The following is a 20,654-nucleotide window of genomic DNA, read 5'->3' as shown; positions in this document are numbered from 1 at the left end:
AGGCACTTTCCATGGGATGAGAAATGCTGTATAGGAAATTGCTTAAATGCAACAGCTGTAGAGTGTTGGAGGGGAGAAGAGACAGTATTTGCATGTCTGGATCTGCCTGGCTGCCAGTATAAAAAGTGGTAAGGAGAGAAATCGTGTGCTGAATGCTGTTTATGTATTCTGCAAACTGAAGAACTCCAGTACTTGATAAATATTTGAAGTAAACATGAATATATTTCAACATCATTGTCTTTGTCACCAAGAGGTCGGCTGATTTTCTTTGATTTTGGTGTTTTTGACAGATCTTAATCCCCAGATTTCACCTTGTGTCGTGTAAGTGTGCTGTAGCTTAAGTACAGCTTCAAAGGTACACTTAGGATCTTGTTTTGTACATGCCTAAAATAAGCCAGTTGCTCATCCAAGAGGACTAGTATAGTTAGATACATGCTAAGCAAGGAAAAGACAAAGTAATATGATTCTTACAGTTATCTGCTGAATTTTCAGGTTTGTTGCTCAGTAGAAATGTTCTTAATCTAAGCAAGGACAACATGTTTTAATCAGGTTTGTATCAAAGCGTTGAAGATAACTAGCTTACTAACTAGGACAAACTTTTTTTAGTTCTTTAACTTCTGTAAAATCGTGTTCCTCTTTAAAGAAGTTACATTTACCAACTGAACACACACTGACTTCTGATATCATGTTATCAGTGGCACAAAGCAGCGGAACAGGGAGACTGGACTAGGAAAGGAAGGCAGGGTTTGTTGGAGGTGACCAAGGATCAGAACCCTGCTTTCTGTATCAAATAATCAGGACCAAATAGTGAGAGGTGATATATTTAAGAGATGCATCTCTTGTGTGCAGTAAATAAATGCTGTTGGTTCAATTAATTCATGCGATGTGGTTATACAAATGCACCAAGAGCTCTTCTTATGTAGAGGCTTGACATTCTGGGAAGAAAGAAGTTTTTTCTGTTATGGCCCATTTGTCTTTCTATCTCTCTGCTGTGACTTCTGACAGATGGACATGAGATCAGGGAGTATTGCCAAAGGAGTATAACAGCTAGTTCTGTGTCTGGGGCCAAGAGGACAGAGATAAGGAGTTGGTGAAGATTGCGGCCTCTCCACATGTCCCACATGGCAGGGAATAGATTCCTGGGTCTGACCTTGAATGGTTATGGAGAGGAAGAGGAGGCAGTGCCAAGAAACTCAGCTGCCTACAAAGACAAGAGGGATTGTCAGAAGTTGTCCTGAACAGCCACTTGTACCGACCCAGAACAAAAAGTCTGGCACAACCCAGTTTAAAAGGTGTGTTGGGCTGCCCTGTTTTTGAGGACACTTGCCTGAACCAAATGGCAGGGGGCTCTGGCTGACAGCAAGTTGAACATGAGCCAGCAGTGTGCCCTGGCACCAGGTGGGCCAACCACACCCTGAGGAGTCCAGCGCTGTCACCAGGCAAGGGGCTGACTCCTCTGCTCTGCACAGCCTCACCTCCAGCTATGGGTGCAGTCTGGGTGCCACAGTGTAAGGACATACACTCTTAGAGAGTGTTCAGAGGAGAGCTACGAAGACGGTGAAGGTCTCAGAGGATAAGGTGTGTGAGGAGTGCTGAGGCCCCTGAGGTTGCTCAGCCCAGAGCAGAGGAGCTGGGGGGAGGCCTCACGGCAGCTGCAAATCCTCACAGGGAGCGGAGGGCAGCGCTGAGCTCTGCTCTTTGGGGACAGCAACAAATGGCAAGTAGCTGCATTAGGGAAGGACCATGGGGGTTAGGGAAAGGGTCTGCCCTGGAGAGAGCAGTGGGCACAGCCCTGATGCATGAGATTGGGGCGCATTTGGACACCGCTCTCAGACATCAGGTTTGGGGTGGTGCTGTGTGTTAGACTCAATGATCCTTATAGGTCCCTTCCAACTCAGGATATTTTGTGATTCTCTAATTCTATGTTGCCAAACACACTGGACACATCAACAAATGCATGAAAACATTTGCATTACCACCAGACTTAAAAAAGAATCTGGAAGACAAAAACCTGCTGATTTTTTTCTCATGGAATTCCCAGAAAGCATGACTTTCAGATTACGTATCACTCCCTGAGCCCAAAAATCGTTCTGCTCTCTGTGGCTGATGGTGTTCTCAGGAATTTATAACTAAAATAGAATTTGTACTGTTTTGTAATATTCTTTTGTATACACAGGGATTACTCCTGATAGAGTCAAGGCCTCATGACTGGTTCGTGAAAACTCTTGAGATGTGAAGGAGTGAAAGGAGACAGGAGAAGCATGCTTAAGCACGCTGTTCAAGTGAGAGAAGCACAGTTTATCAATGACTTTTTAACTGATGGAAACTGAGGTGTTCCTAGCTCAAAGGCAACATTACTGACAGCGGAGTTAAGATGAATTACTGAAGGTGAGATGCTGTTTAATGTTTTATACATAAATACACTGCACTGGCTTTGCTGCTCTTAGGCAGATGCTACCCAGAGTGATAGTCTGACATAATCAATAGCTGTTGTTTCAGCATTGGAAACATGCTGAAGTTGTCGCAGTATACCATGACATATTTTGCCTGGGGGTTAAATGCAGCAAGCATATATTCATCTTTTTTTTTTCCCAGCTTCTGCCACTATCTGTGTTGAATCCTCTCTCATATACAAAGTGCAAAAGCAAGGCTTGAGGCAAGCTATGCCTGATACCAAGGCAAATCTTCAAAAACTGTATCTCTGTGTAATTTGAATCTGAATTTGGAATAGATATCCAGCCTCTGCTTCTGCTTACTTACAGTTCCCTGGTGTCTGGATTGTGATGAGAAACATCTCAGGTGTGACAAAGTAGCAGGGATTAGCTATGTCAGACAAAACTGCTGTTATGGCAAAGAAAACAGAACATACAGTGAGAACGCTTGAGCACTTCAAACCACAGCCTTCCTAGACTACTTCTTCCAGGTCTGATGGGGATCCAGATGCAAAGGAGCGCTTCCAAAAAAACAAACCTTGGCTCTCATTGCTTCATGCTGCCGAGAATTATGTGGTTTCTGAGACTCCTCTTAGAGAACACTTGTTTTCCCGATGGTGTTACTTCATGGGCTGTATTTACTTTTTCCATTTTGTTCATTCTTACCGGTGTATATATTTTCAGAGTCATGCTCTAGGAATAGAAGTTCCTTTCCTTCTTTCCACGCTAATACTTGTAACCCTCACTCAAGGTAGGGGCAGAAGCCAATGTTTAACACTTAATTTGGACATAATTCCCACCCACCTTCTTCTTCTTCCCATGTCACTTGTCCCTTTATTAGATTAACTACAGAGAATGAAGTGCTAATGGGTTCTCTCTAACAGCTTTGAAACACATGGTAATGAAAAGAGCCAAGTGAGAAAACAGTGTTTGGCTCCAGGGGTGGAAAACAAAACCGTTTACCTTCATACACGGATATGAAGTTAACTTATCTCGGTAACAACCCAGGATGTTATTATGAGCAGATTACTTGTTAGTCTGAAATAGTTCAAGTCCACTGCATCGGTAATAAAACACAGAGCCCCAGAGTCTATGCGTAGGTCCCAACTCAGTCTTTGCTCAGCTGGCAGAGCTATCTTCCCTGTCAAAGATACAGTCAAGTCATGTCATGCTGCCCTATCATGTTAGCCTTTCTCGTGATGGGGAATACTGAAGAGACTGTAGTTTGTAAGGAGACTAATCCCAACTTTTAGAGTCACAGGAGGTACATTGGGCAGAACAAATGGGACATAAGGGTCAGTGAGAAAACATAAATCTTTGTGGAGATGAACAACACTACCAGAAGACTCTGGCATTTGAAAGCTAGCTCCTTTGTTGCTGTTTTTCATGTGGAAGGTGCAAGAGTAACTTCTCATATACTCCTGTCCTCTCAAAAGCAGCAAGCTCTCAGATACTGTTTGGAAGCTGTTACTCAATAAACTCTTACCTTCTTAGATGACTAGAGCACATCTAACTTGCTGTGAACTGACATCCTGCAAAGATATCAAGATTCAGGCATATGCATAGACACTGTGGAGTCACAGATCAGGGATGAGGGACAAGCTTGATTTTTCACAATGCTTTGAGTTCATCAAGGGAGGCCACCCAGTTCAAACAACAGAGGTGCTGAAGATACTCAAGACCTCAAAAAACAAACAAAGAAAAATAAGCAAACAAATAATATCAGCACCCCCCCCCCCCCCCCCCCCAAAAAAAAACCAGGTTCCACAACAATGTTATTCAGAGTGTTTATACTGTATTTCCATAAGAACCATCTGCCAATAATAGATATTCCTAGTCTAATGGAGATGCCACTGTCACACATCAGATCTGCACATCTTAACGATTGCTTATCTATCTTAGTTGCCAACACAGCACAGGATTTGCCCAGAGAGTTTTGTTGGAGAAAGAGTCCATGCCAACATTTTTGCCTCATTGCAGCTGTTTTGTCTTCAGATAGATTCAGAACCACGGCAGTAGGAATGGATGGAAAGTTAAAATGGCTTTTAAATACCACTGAACAGGTGCATTTTAAACAGCCTTAAATGATCTTCTCTTGCAAGGAAGCAGCTGCATAGGTATGTTCCTAAACACCCTGGAAGAATAGACCTGGTACCTTACAGACTGGGCCTCAGCCTTGTGTAGATTCTGTGGTATCTGTTAAACAACCACAGTGTTTCTTTCAAAGATGGGAGAGCCACAGTAAAGCCTTTATTTTAATTTATTTTGCCAAATTTTTCTCTGAATACTCTAATCAGTTTGATTGGAGACATCTGCTGTATTAAAGAATGATATCCAAGTAAAGCACCTAGACTGATCCGACTTTCCCTACTCAATTAACAAGAAAGGTTAAAACCTGGATGAGGCTCTAGTTTTTTCTTCAGAAGGTCAGAAACTGCTTTCAGCTTCTTGCAGCCTATAATGAATGTGGAGTTGCTCAGGAACAACTCCAATTAAACCAACTGTTTCCTCTACATAATGATCCATTCACAGGAGTAATTTATCAATATTAGCATTTAGAATTTATTTCCAGACCTGATGTTCTAAAGTGTGATTAATTTGTTACAAGATTGAAATAATTGCTTAAAACACCTTAGCAGACTTTTCCAGGTAACAAGACATTTGTGAACGTCAAATTACTATCAGTTTGAGAATGCACTTACTTACTGTTTCTCCAAGTGAAAAGCAATCTTACCTAATAAATGTGAAATGTCACTGCTACCATCTATCAGGATAGAAATCTTTTTAAAAATGTCTTCAGCTCTTTTCTTGAGGGTTTTTTTCTTTTTCAGGAAATGTAGAAATAGAGTTCTTTATCATGTGTAGAGTATACATTTGTAATAAGATATCTCACTATTGAACCCTAAAAAAATGTTTCTTTGGTGTATTTGAGGGTTTGACTGTCTCAAAACTCAGTCTTCCCCTGTTCTGCAAACTCTTGATTTTTACATTTTACTTTCAGACTCACCTTGCGTACCGGGTCTGTGAGAAAGTAGTTGTTATTCATCTCTCCCAAAGCAGGATGTTCACATTGAACTGATTTGGGAGCCATATTTAGAAAACACTATCCTAATGCTACATCTATTGGCATTCACGGTCACAAGGTTGAGATACTTCTGCATGTTAGTTTTTTGAAAACATAAATTTTTAGGGGTCAGATCTTTCTAGTCCTGGATTCTTATCATTGGTGCAATTGTAGTCTTCAGATCTTATGCTATCAGTGATGTGAGATTGTCCTTGACCACCTTTGTGAATAAAATCCCACTCCTTTTCTACATCAAAACCTCACATTGTCATACTCCGCAGGAGGCTTGCAGATTCTCCTTGCTTACCTATGACTTCACTGAGTCAGCACAATCTACTGCATCCGCTGCTCCTCGGGCAGGACTTTGGTCAGCATTTGCAGAGTGCTGAATTTCAGCTTGACATTTTGATGATTTCTGTTGGACTTCCAAAACAGAGTGCGAGTCACAAACTATTCCATGTAAAGTAAACCTCACTGGTTTGTAAGCAGTAAAAGAAGCCTGTGTTATTTTTAAAGGAGAGAATTCTTCTTTCATTCCCTCCTCCTTTCCAGACACTGTCTCTGTTTATTTTTCATTCTGCCCCAAACCTTCTTTGTTTATAACCCACATTTTGGAAAATTCTTCTTCTTCATGTAACTGCTCTTTTATTCAACACAGTTTCTCTGAAGAAGCTAGCAAGATCTGGAAAGAATCAGACATTTACATTGATAATGTTCCAGTTGGATTAGCGAATGTTTGGAAAAGACCTCATGGTTTGGGCACCAACTTCTCTCTGACTGGGGTAAGACACTTCAGTGATTGGGGTTATTACTCCACAGAGGCTTTTTTCCTTTACGATATCTGGTGCTAGTTATTATCAGAGACAGATTGCTGGAGTATGTGGACTGATGCTAGTGTAGTCCAGTCTGGCAATTCTCATCTCTTTATGAATATGAATCCAGACACTTTTCAGTCTAATCTGGACATTGGGTAATAATAATAACAGGATAAATAACGGGTATACTCAGTAAAATAACTATTTGCCACAAGAAGAAACTTGTGTCTTTTGTACCTATTAGTCTGAATCTTTGCTGAACTGAATCTGGCTTCCACTGGAAGAGAGAGAACCACAGAACTTTCCACATATTTTAAAATATATGTAATCACAAACAACAAAAACTCGGCAGAATGCTTCAGTCATCTGGGTTTAGACATAAGGAAAGGTTAAATTTAAATCCCAGACAGTACACTTGCAGCTAACTTTTTGACCTCATTCTATATGTGGGTTTTCGTTTCAGAATCTGTCATGAGGCTGAGATGCTAATACAATTTTCAGATGGGGGTGGGTGTGGGTGTGTTTGATCCCTTAGGCACTTATCTAGCTGAACTGGAATAATTGCTTCCTTTCGTCTTGTATTTCTTCAAGGCATTTTCATGTGTTGTAGTCTTAGAGTTTCTGTCGACCAGAGCAGGAAGCTGTACAGCAAATTGTAGTGCTGTAGCCAGATTTCAGGGACAAAGCTGATTAACTCTGGTGAAGCTGTAGTGCAAATCCCATCCCATTTAATTCCCCTAGCTCGCTGCCACACTGCATTGTATTCCCTACTCAGACACAGCCCTACATTACCACGTGACACAACACTACCAGCAGCCTCACATAAACCTTGCAGAGGTCTGGGCTGCCAGCTCACACTGCCAAGTTTTGAGGTGGAATTCCCTTCTTGGTTCAAGCACTAAACAAATGTCACGTGATATTCAGGTCACTCGGAGCTACACAAAGCATAGAGGGCTCATACGTTGCAAAAGGAAACTTACAGCAAGGGATTTGTGTGATGTGTAGAGGTGTGCTTGCTTATCTATTTGATTGCCTGGATAATAAATTGTAATATACTGTGCGTATGTATTTCTGTTTAAGCATATACCCAGAACCACTGAAATACATCCCATCTAAAAAAATCTGCTCTGATAACACAGATTAGAATGAAATTAAACTGCTGCAAAAATAAAAATCACGGGGTTTACTTCTCCTTGGTCAATTTCACTACTATTCCCAGCAATTAAGATATTTCTCCTGAAAAGACATTTTATAATAGCAAACAGGCAGTTATGAATGAGGGAAAGTAATGTGAAACTAAAAATAATCCCCGTTGACATCTATGCATCTGCATCAGAAAAAAAGAGAATTTAACTTCAAATTGCCAAAAGATTATTAGGCACGTGTTTAATCAGACAGACATTGCAATCTGATCTTGATTAGGTTCAGGTTAGCACCAGCTAGCTGAATTCCACAGCCACCTCCACACCTCTGCTTATTCACAGAGAGATACAGTTTGACCTCTTCCAGTTTATACGTTTGATCTAATGCACTGGAGATCTAAAAATAAAGATCTGGAGAGGCATACAGACCAGCAAAAGCAGCCAGCTTTCCTTCTGTCTCTTTTGCTGTCTGTGCTAGTCTTCAGCCCAAGGTTCCCTACAGAAAGAAAACTGCTTTTATCACAGATTCCTCAGAATAGATGCCTTCGTGCTTAATAAGACCAAAAGACATGCCAACCCCTCATGAATAACCAGATGTTGTGAAAAGGGCGGTGTGTCATTTCCCTGAAAGACATTCCTGGCATTTATGCATTTCCTCCCACATCTCCTTAAAAATAATTGTAGGTAGATTTCGTGCTGAAAACCTGAGTACTTGGGAGGAAATGGGTTACTCACTCATTTGGTAGCTATAGTTGGTCAAGATACAGATTTTCCGTTTTCTGGGGCACATTATTTTCATTCTGATTCAGAACACTTGGAACAAATGTTCCCAAAAAACACAGAACCCAAGATAACGTTGTTTCAGACCTTCTTATTATTTTTTTTTTTTTTTAAGTTTTCCTTTCAGAATATTTTTAGTTTTGATTACGTGATGTGGCAACTGAGAAACTTGTCTTTAAATCCCCAGATGTACCCCCTGCTCATTGAACTAGAAAAGGTGAGAAGCTTCATTCAGTACTAAAGAGCAGCTGGCCGTATCAATTTAAAAATCCATCAAGTAGTGTGCTTTGGTTATCCTCTGTATTATGAACCCTTCCATTATATGAGAACATCAGTAATGATTCACTTACTCCAGTACTGCTAGTGAAATTAGATAATTTATTTTTAAGATCAAATTAAAAAAAACAAACGAAATCAAACCGTATCAATTTCAACATTCCCCTGTTTTCAGGGAAATCATAGTGATTACTTTGTAATCACTATGACTTCATATTTAACACAATAGTGGACCAACAATGCTTTTATACCTAGAAAAATGTTACTTGAAGTACCTGTGCTGATAAGTTGGTCAGGCAGTTGCTCATCCCTATATTTCCAAACTTACATACCTGTCCAGTTAGCATATCAGTTGTTCAGCTATTTATGTGGATTTACATGTATTTAGCATTCTCACTCCCATTCTTCCCACACAGTCACCTCCAAGTTACCTACACTTCTTTCATTGTTGTTTTTCTATTGATAGTTTTCATGGAGACACCAAATGGTTGATTGACATAGGTGGTGAAACGCTGCCAAACACGAGTAAAGGAAAACCCAGTTTTCTCATTCTATGTCTTTGAAATGGGATTTCACTGTGATTCACTTACCCCACAAAATATTTAACAGAAAAAATGACTCCCTTTGAAACTAATGCACTACTCTCTTTTTCAATGGCACTTCCCCTCTATTATTTTAAAAGAGTGCAGCACAGCAAATCCAGGATGGCTCTGCAGATTCAGTTGTACGCTGGCAGAACCCATCAGCTCTAACAAGAATTTCTCTTCGCTGAAGTAAGCATAAGTGACAGAAAGAAAGCAGAGACAAGATTCCAATTGATAGGTTTTTTTTTGTGTGTGTGTGTGCGTGAATTTTCTGCCATGTGGTTTTATACATTGCATGGCTTTGAAGTTATTTCACTGAGAAACCATACCTAAAGCAGTTCATTAATCCACAATTGCACAACTACTAACAGAAGACAAATACAAGTTAACAGACCAAAAGTACTCCTATCTGAAGCTGGTGTACTAGAGTTTCCACTGCTGTAACCAAAGCTACCATATCTTTGCTAGAGTTTATCAAGCTCTCATATTTATGTAACTAAATGAACTAGAGCAGGGCATTAATTTTTTCATATGAAGAAAATCTGCAATAGTAGTCTGCCAGGTGCACATTGGAAACTCACATGCCATTAAAACAGTGCTCTACACACCTGTAAAGGACATGCTTGATGCGGTCCAATGGTTAGCTTTTGAGCACAGCAATACAGGCCCTTGCTGATGCCACATGGCACACTGGGCAGGGTACTTACTACCCATTCTTCATTTCTGAGTCTTTAAAACAGTTCTCTTACCTTGAAAACATATAATGATCTTTGAATGATATGCAGCATGACTAAATGAGCTCCTATAAGTCTCTGTCATTAGGCTTGCGCTACTTAATGCAGTGCTCTTCATGCCTCTTCAGCAGTTGAGCAGAAAAGCACCTCTAAAATATTACATTCTGTTTCCTTCTGTTTTTAAAATTTTTTTGTTCTCTTCATATTCAGGTATTTCTTCCAGTGAGGTGCCTGCTAGCAAACTCCCTTCGTCAGTATATTGCCTAGTAACCCATAACGAACTGTTTGTCAGTTGTCGTTTCCCAAACACTTAACTCTTAACATATATTTAAGGCTATGCTGCCCTCTCCTGGTAGCTCTTAATCTGACTGATCGGCTTCTAAGCAATGTAGGACCGTCCATGCAATGGTGTTTAATACCTCACGCTAAATCGGAGCCAGAGGGAACTCTCCACGTTTTTCCCTTGCTTTACTCAGTCTTTTATGCTCAGCATGAATAGTAAATGATGGAAATCTCCTGGTGGCGGCTATTCATCCTTGCAAATTATTTTCCTTGGAGTTATTTTCCTTACTTTTCTCTACCAACATGCATTCTCTTCCCCCACCCCTTGTATTCCTAGCTTCCATCTTTTCTCTTATCCACCTGCTTTTCACCAGTCTGTGTTTTCTCCTGAGAGCTTTCTGAACACAGTCATTCAAAGGCTCAGTTAAAAAACAAAACAAAACATGAGTGCTAAATACAACGAGCTATTCATGATCAGAGAAGACAAAGACTGGTTCCACCATTCAGCCCATGAGATAACAGTTTGACATCATATTTATGTAAGCTTCCCAGAAGAGCCCATCACGGTGGCAAACCTTGCTACAGGGGAAAGGGCAAACATAACATTAGAGAGATGTAGAAAGACAAAATAACAGGAGTTATTATTGAGTTACTTAATTACTATTAAGTAACTCTTTTGCTGGTCTTGTTACCACCCCTCCTACTCAATAACTTATAGCATTCACACTGCTCTTTTTAGAAACAATGCTTCTCACACAGATCCAAGCAGCTAAGTGCACCTACAGTTCACTCATTCTGAAACAGAGTTTTCCAAACCACGGACTGCAGGGAAAATCCAAAACAAACACTGGAGGGAAAAGAAAAATCCTAACATCAGTGTAATTGTTTAAGTTGTAATTGATTTAATATCAAAGACAACAAATGCTTTTGGAAGCCTCAGTGTTGTCACATACTCAACACAATCCTATGTGAGTTCTCAGATTGTGACAAATTCTTCATGAAGTCTTCAAAGACATCATGAAGTTATGAAGGAGTTGCACTGGAATCAGCATCAAGAACTCAGGGATCCATTGTTGTGTCATTATGGAGTTATCACCAAGTGACTTCAGAGTTGCCATGGAGCTGTCATCAAGACACTGAGTCATCACTGAGACATGGAATCAAGAGAGGATTATCACAGAGTAGTCATGGTATCACCACAGTTGTCACAGAACAATGTAAGAATCACAACATAGACACACACATTTTGTGTGCAGTTCACCAACAAGTCATCACAACATCATCATGGAGACATCTTAGAGTCCTAGAGACATTGGAGAGTCCTTAGGGAGATAGCACAGTGCTGTTGGCTCATCTTCAAGAAGTTCTTGCTCTTACAAGTGCAAGAATATTTGCTAATACAGGATCTGTATTAGCAAAGCATCTTGATGTCAAGATGTAAGGGTTGTCTATACAGGTATAATCTCAAGAACTGTCACTACTCAAGGAAAGATCCTGCCATGCAGCCCACTGCACTACAGGAGAGCCGGAAAGGGCTCTTGGGTCCTGCACTTTGGCCACAATAACCCCAGGCAACGCTACAGGCTTGGGGCAGAGTGGCTGGAAGACTGTGTAGAGGAAATGGACCTGGAGGTGCTGATCGACACTAGACTGAACATGAGCCAGCAGTGTGCCCAGGTGGCCAAGAAGGCCAATGGCATCCTAGTTTGTATCAGAAATAGTGTGGCCAGCAAGAACAGGGAATTAATTGTCCCCCTGTACTCAACACTGCTGACGCCGCACCTCAAGTACTGTGCCCAGTTTTGGGCCCCTCACTGTAAGAAAGACATCGAGGCCCTGGAGCGTGTCCAGAGGAGGGCAACAAAGCTGGTGAGGGGTCTGGAGCACAGGCCTTATGAGGAGTGGCTGAAGGAGCTGGAATTGTTCAGACTAGAGAAGAGGAGGCTCAAGGGAGACCTTATTGCTCTCTGTAACTACCTGAAGGGAGGTTGTAGTGAGCTGGGGGTCAGCCTCTTCTCTCATGTAACCAGTGATAGGACTAGAGGGAACGGCTTCAAGCTGTGCCAGGGAAGGTTCAGGCTGGACATTAGGAAATACTACTTCTCTGAAAGGGTGGTCAGGCACTGGAATGGGCTGCCCAGAGAGGTGGTGGAGACATTGACCCTGGTGGTGTTCAAAGAACGTTTAGATGTGTTGAGGGACATGGTTTAGCAAGAACCATTGGTGAAGGGCGAATGGTTGGGCTGGATGATCCTGTGGGTCTTTTCCAACCTTAGTGATTCTATAATTCTATGATTGGGCTGCTCACTTTTTATGGGACAAGGTAACTGGTTGTTTTCTTGGCACATGCTTAACTGGTGCTCAGCTGTTGAAGCAGGTGTCTGCTGCCAGTTATTACAGCCTCCATTTTGAGTCAGATTTATGGTTTTTAATCTGTTTTAGCAGTAACATTATCAGTCCTGTATAAGGTTCTGTATAAGGCCTTGTTTGCAAGGCCAGGCTGAAGGAGTGAGTTGTGGTAAGGGAAGAGGGCGGTGAGAGGGGCAGGGGGAGCATGCTGTCATAATGAGCCAATTGTGTGAGGCCTGAGTGTGCACTGGGCTGCTAGGTGATGATGGAATGATGTGGAAGGGAAGGTGCAGTTCAGGGCCAACTCTGCCTCTTGTACCTGCCACATGCAGTCAGTTCACAACCTGTGTGTTACATATGCCGTGTGCCTGTGCTGCTTGGTGAGTAAAACACAAAAGTATTTATAATAGTATTTCCTTGAAAGTATGAATGCTGATTACAAGGATACCATTTTCTGAAGTAAGATGGCTAAATCAGGGCAAAATGTTAAAAAGATTTCCTGATCTGTGAAATGAGATCCAGTGGTTAATGGAATCAAAAGGAAAATTCGTGCCAAAACTTAAAGACCACAAAAATGGTTCACAGATTTAGCACTTTTGATGAGTTTAACCACTCATTTGAATGAGTTAAACATACATCTTTAAGGTGAAAAATCCACCTCTGTGCTATATTTCAAGTGATAACAGTGGTCGAAATGAAACTTAAATTATAACAATCTCAAGTTATGGCAAATAATCTTACTCATTTTGATATGTTGACTAAACACAATCCTGTGAATAGTGAAAACTGTGCAGCTGTGCTTTCTCTTTTGCTACAGGAATATGAGAATAGGTGTCAAGATTTCTGAAAATATCATTTTTTGCTGTTTTTGCAACTCAACTTTTAGACAATGTAAATACATAGCTTACAAGTTTTCAAGTGTAAGATATAGAGTTGCAATCAGATATTCAACTCAAAGAGAAACTTGATCATGTCTCTTTACTAGACTTCCATAAGACCTGTCTTAACAGAGAAAAGCCTCCCTCGCTTCATAACCACACCTTATTTATGTAAATGTTTTTTTAGCAGATGTGCACTGGTGAACTGATGAAAAAAGGGGGAAAAAGGAAAAACAAATTTCACTAAAAAAGGAAAGCAAATAGCAAGAATACACTGTAGGCAGACTAGACTGTGACAACACTAATACCAGCTACCCTGCAACAAGATAATCTGTACTCACTTGAAATAATCTTTGTATTCTGTATTTCTAATGGATAAATCCAGTTAGCTCTAGGAGAAAGTAACATCATGCAATCAATTGAGAGTAGATACAGTTTGTATCTGCCAATCTGTTCTGTGCATTTAAGTGTAAGGGTAGTGATGTATCATTAAGACCAGTATTTGTATTGACACTTAGATTACAGATATTATTCAGTTTAGAGGGTTTTCTCTGAGAATCCTTCTCTGTCTGCTGCAGGTGTCCAAGAGCACAGCATGCCTGGTTGGGCATGAGGTGGGTGGGACGTCTGTACCTCCTGAGAGGGAGAAAAAGGTTTAGAGGAGAGTTCCTACAAATATTTTAGTGTGCTACAAAAGTGAATTGGAATGTGAGCTGGGTCATTACAAGCAAAGAAAGAACATATCCTCCTTACATTTCAGATAGATGTGGATGATAGCCTGTTTTGAGTTAAGAAGTCATTACTGTAGATTCAAAACAAGAATAGATGTTTCCCCCTTGTCCAGACATAAATACACACCTCTTTTGTCTGTCTCATTGGCCTGATCACATTTACATCACATTTTGTGGATCCTAGATACCACTAGTTCTCCATGTGCCGAGGAATTGGAAATGCAAACAGCAATTCTAGATTACAGTAGACTTTGTAGAAATTGAAGTTTAAAGATCACAATTCCCCACTGGCAACTGAGCCTCTAAGGAAAGAACACTTCAAAACCACTGTAACACAATGGAAAACACAACAATAACAGCAGAACAACAAGATCCCAGGCTACAGCAAGTAAAGATTTGCTCAAATATAACAGCTAAGGACACAAAAATAAAGGAAAAAAGCTACTTACCTTTGGAAGGCCTCAAGTACACAAAAACCTCCAGCAAAAGCCCCTTACCTCCACTGCCAACCCTTAAATGAGGTCTGGGAAGGGGTGCATCCTGGCTCCACCCCTTCCAGTCACTCAGGAGCATTGCATGCACCTGAGCTCCCCTGGGTTGGCCCTGCCTTCCCACAGGTGCTCAATCACTGGTTCAAGCTGTGACAGCATTTCCACTGCAACCATATCAATATAAATCTCCAAACATACAGTGAAAATCTAAATTTTTTTTGGCATTTGCTTTTCTTTTGAAGTGTAACTTGGAGAGAGACAGTTCTTTCAAGTGTTACAGACTGGACCATAAAGCAATAATATTCTTGACAAGTACGGAATAAGCTCAAATGTTAGCTCTGTGTAGCATCTCTTACACACTCCAAGTCTACTGGCCCTAAATCCTAATCTGTTCAAAAGCTCCCATATGCATGCTAGTCTGCAAAAATATTCAAGCAATTTGAAGAATCAGGCAACGAGATAACGTTTACAGATTTCAAGTGCCAAGTGGGGATAGTTTATGATATTCCCCAAAACCATGACAGTAGAAAATCAGCAGGCTTGCTGCATCAAGAGAAAGAATGACTGTGAGTCAGCAGAGAATGGCAGTTTGAATCAAAATATGGTTTAATAAATGTACATATCCTGCATTATGCTTGAATAAAGGTGGGAGCTGAGCAACTTGCTTATGTGGTCAAAGCACATGAAAGATGTGGAGATGTGTACCTTTCCTAAAGTTGGCTAATTATAGTGACTAAATGGTGCCTGAGGGGAAGAGGTCTCACAGCCCAGTGTTGCTTCAGTGATGATGATGTCACAGTAAAGGTGGAGCAACCATGCCTCTGTGACAAGCATTGGCCTCAACTCCCTAAACTGACAACACAACATAACCTTGTTAAGATGGTTGTCAGTGCATTTGACTCAATTCTACCTCATTAGGAGCAGAAATCTGTCTCCCCCTGTGTACTTTGTTGAGGGAATGCATTTCATTAGCTTTGGTAGGTTGATGGGGTTGGCTCAGTCTCCTTTTTTTCTGTTAATAAGAACAACTCTTATGGTAAGACACTGTGTGTCTATTATTTTGTAGATGATGCCTGGAGAAATAGTTAACAAATTGCTGGCTCAGTATCTCAGTATTTAGTGCTAATGCAGCCAGTGCATTTATTAATGGTAATCCTGAGTCTGTTAACTGTTACCTCAATTAAAAAAAGATCTGTTGTTGACTGTATGAACCCATTTCAGTACAGAGTGCTGGAGTGGGTGGAGGACAGGTAAGTGATTGTGAATCTATTTCAGTGGAAGCCATTAAGGGCACTCTGACAGGGAAATGTTAATTCTGATAAGTTACTATGCATATAAACCTGTTGATGAGGTCTAGGACTAAGACTTGACCTGCACACATCTAGACTTCTCTCTAAGAAAGAGTTTAGAAAGCAAGGGGTTCATTTCTGAACCTTGTGACTCAGCTGGAGGGCTTCTCCCAACAAGCCGTGTGTCAGACTTGGGCCCCTATAGAAACATGGGCTGTGAGTAGTAATGCTCTGGCTCTGTTCATAGTGTCCTTATGTTATGTTTTTTAACTGGTAGTCAGTTGGAGCAGCTATAGCTAAGAAAGTTTACATTGCAAACAGGTGAAATGGGGCTTTCTTGCTACACAATGCTTAGTGAAGTTCAGATAGCACTTAAATAGAGTAAGAGCCTATTTTGTTGAACCATGTAGTTCTGAGCCTTAAGAATAGAAAGCGATAATGAATGTGAGTGTATGCAAATGCAGGATGTATTGTGCACAGGGCCATGTACTTGTGTTCATCTAACTGAATATACTGTGGCAAGAATGGGGTAGTAACGTACTACAGACAGTACCTGGACAGCTGCAATACCTAGTTTCTATTTGATGAACATCTACTTACAAGAGGCATAGGACAAAATAATTATTGTCTGTTAGCAAATGCAGCTGTGTCCTACTTACTTTCTAGAGCCACACTTGCTTTTTTCAGTCTTGATGCTTGCTCATTTATTAATTGATAATATCCATTATATTTGATTACCATGTACATTATCATGTATTGCTAAATTTGGCATACATATACAAGTCTCCTAGTTTTAAAATGTGATGTTAACATTTCTGTAACTACTGCAGATAGTGTTTATATGGTAACTGTTGACTCACGGCCTGAACCACTGATTGAGCACCTGGGGAAAGGACCCGGTCAGCTCTGGGAGCACAGGTGAAGGCAATTCAACTGATCAGAAGGGGTGGAGCCTGGCTGCACCTCTCTTAGACCTCATTTAAGGGTTGACCCCCAGTGGGGGAAGGTTCTCTGCTTAAAGCTCTCTTCTCTGGGGGATTTTTATGGTGAACCTAGATCCTTGAAGATGGGTGAGTACTTTTTCTAGTAATATTTTCTTATTATGCTGGTCCTTTTGCCACTACGTCTTCTGTAACATCTTTTTATTGCTCTAGTCTGTCTGCTGTTGTGGTGTTTTATCATGTTTAAAGGAGTGTGGTACTTTCAGATGTTTAAATTGCACTGAAGTCAAATATTGTGATTGAGATGCAGAAAACAAGTTACAACCAACCTGAAAATTGTTTGGACAGATTACTTATTCTAAGGCATGGTTTGCATTAGTTCATCAGTATGTTTTGTATGTATCTAAATGTAACTTAGTTCTCTTTATAACATACTGTAAGCTATGGCTCTGCTAATTAGCCTGAAGTACATAAGCTATGGTCTTTGTGCTTGCCTTTTGGGCTTTCATACTATTACATTACTAGCTCATCTAGTGATGTGGGGGTATGATGTGTTCTAGGGGAGATAGGAGTAGGGAGGGGCATATCTGGGCAGCTATCTTGCCCTCATTTGAAGGGTGTCTACCAATGTGACCAGCCCTGCTGAGTAAGAAGGAGAATGTCAGGGCTAAGAAAGCACTGCTAGAGGAATTTAGTTGATGTTTTGAAAAACTGGGCTTAGGTTGATTGCAGTAGTTCAACCTGTGTTAGCTAAAGAAAGTGGTTAACCTCATCATAGTGTATATGTGCAACAGAGGCATGTTATTTTTTAGAGTGCTAGTTGCTCCTTCTCCAACACAGTCATGCTAGAGGTCATAAATTCTGTTTCTTTTGATAATTTCTTCTCTAAGCCATATTTTAGAATTCATTGTATGCAAATATTATTCTATTAGAGAATTTTTGTTTTCTAAAGTAGATGTACTTTAATTTTTGACTGCTCACTGTCTGGAAATTTTAGAGAGTACTCTTTACAATAACTGGGCAAGATAATTAAGTTTATGTGTTAGAAAGGAGTAGGGCTTCAACAAGTTTCTTTGCATCTCTAATTAAATGACATCAGACATAAGGTAATGATGTACAGTTCAGAATAATAAAGATGAAATAGCTGATTAAGTTTGTGGTTGTTGCCTGTGTGTAACATCCTGCCTATTAAGACAAAAGTTTTCATTTCATTTTCAAGCTGAATAATATTTAGTGGTAAGAACATTAGGTGTTGATCTAATTGTAGCTTACCTGAAAATGATTATAGAAAAAATGTTTGAGTAGTTTAAAGAAAAGTTAAAAAAAAAAAAACACTATTAGGTGGAGTCCTTAGAAGGAAGTTGAGTTATTTATACACGGGTTGCTCTGAAAATAATGCCTCCTATTTATTTCCATGGAAAAAAAACAACAGACATGAAAAGTACATTAACATGATTTGATAGGGCAAATCCTTAGCTACAGCACACTCTTTTTTAATGTAGTCATACCACTAGCTGTGCATTTTCACCAGCAATGAAGAAGGGCCTGCATGCTGTGCTCATACAAATCTGCACCAGTGGATGTGACCCACCATTGCTGCTCACCACCTGACTGGACTCACGTGCACTGCTTGGTCTACATAAACATTCAGTAAGCATCACTGAAGGTCACTGGGGGCTGTTTCTCATCCTGAAGGGTTTTAATTATATACTTTGACTTCATATGCATTTCTGTATCAGATGTCATTCTGCCAGATGGCCCTTCCTGCTGCCATCTGTTGCATGCGCAACAAAATTCAGTGGAATATTGGTGAGAAGTTTCACCCTCTACTGCTGTCTCACCAACATCCACCTCTGATGTTGTAGGCCAATGTAGTAAAATAGGAGGCATTACTTTTGGAGCAGACCTCACAACTAATCTCTGAAAATAAAGGTGTAAGTTTATGTAGCAAGAGAGAGTTTTATGTTCTCTAATCACTATCATTTATTTCTGCTGGGCACCAAACGGTCTTAACTAGATTATTAAAATTACATTATACAGTAGTACTAAAATTCTTGCTTTGTAGCAACCTTTTATTCTACTGTTAATTAGGCTCTGGGTCTGGCTATGTCCCCCCAGGATCTGAATTCTACTGCTTTGATTTTGTAATGTCAAAACAATGCAGGGTGCATTGTTAGTGTTCAGTCTCGCAGAGGAGTAAGTAACCTTGATTTGCAAGGGAACTGGGTTTTGAATTGCTCCTGTAGCTCTGGAATTGTTGCCTGTATGTCTGTCCTCGTGCAATTTAAACCACGCTTAGAAACGAGATGGGACGCTGCATACGCTAGGCGGTGCTTTCAGCCCAGCAGTGAGACCCTCGGCAGGCAGCAACGTGCTGAAGAGCCCCGGGGGTAGATCCCACCACTCCCCGTTCTGCGGAGCGGAGGCAGGAGGGTTAACGGCGCTTGCTGGCTTTCTTTTCTCCCCGAAAATCTATGCTTGGCCTCAGGGACCTAAGAGGCACAGTTTCTTTCTGTTATTCCCCTCCACATCAAGGTGTGCCGGGTTGCTGCCCCTGTTGGGAGTAAGGGTGGAGATGAAAGCACTCAGTGAAGGTGATCCTTGCTGTTTCTCTTGGAGTCCTGTGAGTGTTATCCTTCCACAGCTGCCATCTGCTTTCTATTGCTGATCCAGTCCTCTTCTTAGATCACACTGGCTTTCTAGACAGCTGGATGTAAACTGATTTGTTTTAAAATGCTTTTGGCATGTTCAAACTGAGAGTTTAGAGTAGCCCAGGCAAACTATGAAATGTGCGCTTGAGATCCTCTGTAGAGACCTGCTGCCCAGAGAATATAGGTTTGGTTTTGCCTGATGCACTGTCTGCTGCATGTAATAAAATAATTGGTTATACTGAAATACACCTGTGGGGGAGAAAAGTCTAGAAAGTGTATGTACCTCTACAGAGGAAGTAAAATTGTCCAACTGGTAGGTGGGCTTGTAGCCTGAGTACAGCAGTATCCAGCTGCAAGTCTGTCAGAGGTGACAATGCAATGCTTGTTTTGGAACAGTGTCAGTGACGTCAAATTAGGAGCACAGATATCTGGGCTCTCCTTACTGTTACTGTAAGGCTGACAGCTTTCACTTGGGTAGTCATATTGCAGTTGGTTCATTTTCACCTCTTATTTTAAGAGGACTTGTGATGTGTGTTTGAGATCAGGGTGTGACTTCAAAATAAACACAACTAAGCCATGAATGTAAAACATGGTTTCAAGCTCCAGTACGCAGTGGCAAGCTGATGTGTAGCTTTGGGGGATATGGAGGAGACTGCTGTTCATGCCAAGGTCTCCTGGTGGTGACTTTCCAGTGCTGTTTTGAAGTTCTCTGCTAGGAGTACACTCCAGAGAAGACTGGCTTTCTGGAAGCTGGTAAGCACTAAGTTGCTGAAACTCTCAAATGAGTTTGAAATTAGGTTTTAAAGTTATTACTTCTCAGACATATATATTAATGCATTTCAAAACAATCATATTCTCTTCATCTCCCAAGCTCTGAGGCTTGTTTGATGTGCCTATCTTGGATTGGTTTGAAAGTGCTCTGGACCTTTTCAGAGCAGATCTCAGCTGTTTGCAAAGCAGCTGCTTGTGTCCTGAGTTTGAAATTCAGGCCAATGGGCTCTGACTTCTGTTTTTGGGGAATAGAAGGGTTTTGCTCATTGAATGAATTAAGGTGAGCTGTGAACTTTGCAACCAGCATCAAAATGGGCTTTTGGTATAAACCTGAGCTTGAAAATGAACTGTTTAAGAGATTTTTTCATTAACTAAGCCTGAATATTAATAATTATGTAGAAGAATGAAAACTGTGCTTCTGAATGTGAACAGGTAGTCCTATAT

The sequence above is a fragment of the Gallus gallus genome, chromosome 3, assembly GCF_016699485.2.
Source record: "Gallus gallus isolate bGalGal1 chromosome 3, bGalGal1.mat.broiler.GRCg7b, whole genome shotgun sequence".
Taxonomy (NCBI): Eukaryota; Metazoa; Chordata; class Aves; order Galliformes; family Phasianidae; genus Gallus; species Gallus gallus.
The sequence above is the reverse complement of the archived record's forward strand: the minus strand, read 5'-3'. Positions refer to the sequence as shown.